This window comes from Aplysia californica, unplaced genomic scaffold (assembly GCF_000002075.1).
Source record: "Aplysia californica isolate F4 #8 unplaced genomic scaffold, AplCal3.0 scaffold00144, whole genome shotgun sequence".
Lineage (NCBI taxonomy): Eukaryota > Metazoa > Mollusca > Gastropoda > Aplysiida > Aplysiidae > Aplysia > Aplysia californica.
Genome location: NW_004797414.1, coordinates 917,249 through 919,739, shown reverse-complemented (window position 1 = coordinate 919,739; position 2,491 = coordinate 917,249).

Sequence of the window (2,491 nt, the reverse complement as noted above, 5' to 3'; positions counted from 1 at the left end):
CCCCCCCACCAGTCACTGTTCCATTGAAATGAACTGGGTTGGTTGGCTCCCAACAAAGATGGTTTTCCCTCAAAGTGATTGGAAAAGATAAGCTTTTAATCATTCATAATGCTTTCTATTTTTCTGTTGATACAGTGAAGTTCTGGCTTAGTTTAGTAAGCGGTGTACAGCACTTGAAACAATTAGGTCACAGAAGGACTAATATTATGAGTGCCGAAGATAAGACGTTTTGCAAGACAGTAACAAACGAAAAAATAAAAGGAGGAGGAGGAGAGATAAGGACGATATATGTTTGGTAGGAAAGAAGGAGGAGAGACACGGACGATAGATGTTTGATAGAAAAGAAGGAGGAGGAGAGATAAGGACGATAGATGTTTGATAGGAAGGAAGAAGGAGGACAGACAAGGACGATAGATGTTTGATAGGAAAGAAGGAGGAGAGATAAAAGTCAAGTACAGTTTTCTCTATAACCAAACAAATATACACACAAATGAAACCAAACTTCTCCAACAGGTAGGGCAATGCCTACGTTTGGTGTAGGTCAAGATTTCTGGAAACCCCCTGAATCTGGGTTTAATCGGTTGTCCTTAAAAGCGACCAGTTACCTTTGAACAAGTCTACAGATCAGTGGGAGGTAACGAAGAGCAGAGAGAAGACGGAATATTCCCTCACGTGTTTTTAATCTCCGAAATACTGATGGTAAAAAGAGGGGGAAAGAAAGTGGGGGTTGGTGGTGGAGGAACTGGGGGGGGGGGGGGGGGGGGGGGGGGGTAGTCCACAACGATCCATTATCATATTCCTGTAAACATGTTTAAAGGAGAGACTTATCAAAGATTAAAGGATTGACCTACTTTCCAAAAATAGTAACTCTTTGTCAGAGCCAAGCTTTTCCTTTCGCTGGAAAAAACATCCAACAACCCCAAACCAAACAAAAAGAATAAGAGCAGCAGCAGCAGCAACAGCAATAACAACAACAACAACCCCATTCTATCCCCTAAACACACAAACAAACCAAATAACAAAAACAAACAAACAAACAAAAAGTACCATTCCCTAAAGAATAACAAAAAAAACCCCACCCCAACAAAAAACAACAAGAAAATTAAAAACCATGACACCCTAAGATAAAAAACACTTGAAAATAATATATCAATAAAATAAGAGAATTTAAAAACAAAAAATAAAAACAACGCTCTCCACTGACTTTATTAAGGGGACCCAAAGTCGCCATTTGCCATCAAGGTGGTGATCTTTTACTAAAGTAGAAGTACAACTCAACACTTGTAGCTTTATTTATGCATATACTCACGAGGAAAATTTACACGTATGATTAAAATAAAATATATATATTATGCTGGAAAACGTGTTTTGTGTGTGTGTGTGTGTGTGTGTGTGTGTGTGTGTGTGTGTGTGTTAGTTTAATGCTCGTATCAACACTATTATCTTATTTACGAGGAGAGCCAAATGAGTTGAGGCCTTGACAATACAAGAATGGCTAGTCTGAGATTCGAACTACTGTCTTTTGCTCCGCAGTTCAGAATGATACCAGCTGATCTATCGAAGCGCCCGAAAACGTCTTTTATCATACCACTATTTGTTCATAACAGTGACCAGAATGGATTTAATATTTGGTCGCTTTTAAGCACAAGGGAGCTATCCCGAAAAATGCTGTTTTGAGAAAATCGAAGGTGAAGTTTTTGCCCCTTGTTCAGTTTCTTTATAAGACAAGGAAAGTTCTCTCTATAACCAAACAAATATACACACCAATGAAACCAAACTTCTCCTATAGGTAGGGCAATTCTCACTTTTGATGTAGGTCAAGATTTCTGGAAACTCCCGAAATCTGTGTTAGCCCGCTTGTCCTTAAAAGTGACCATTTGTTCACCTGCAAATCTTGACGGAAATAACAACACAACCTCTTCCAGCTCAGGAGATTCTTGGAACCAACATTGCAGTCTTTCCTCGTCCCCTTAGTTTATATTAAAAAAAAAAAAGTATGTCATCGCTTGACGCTTTTTTCTCCAGCTGCCCTATTCATCAGGGGGGTACGTACTTTTAGTTAGACTCACACTTTTTGGGGAGTATGGAGTGATTGTTTTTTTTATATTTGTCTCGTTTTTGACGAAAAAAGAAAAATACCCATCAGTCTTAAATAGAAGTCGAAACATTAACGATTGAGGGTCGTAGGCGAATGCGGTCTGGTGATAAAGGTAAAAATAATTAGCGAGAAAAGGGCTGTCTGCTTACGTTTTGTTAGAATTAACTGCAGATTTACATTTTTTGTCTTTCATCAACGTTTGGCTGTAAAATCTATGCAGAAATGTTGTCTTGGATGTAGAAAAAAGGTGATCCAAAACGAAAAAAGTTTGCCCCAAACTGCGGAAATAATATGTCGGTTTCCGTGATTTCAGTTTATGGACGAGCACCTGATTTCATCATGATGCTTCACACACACACACACACACACACACACACACACACACACACACAC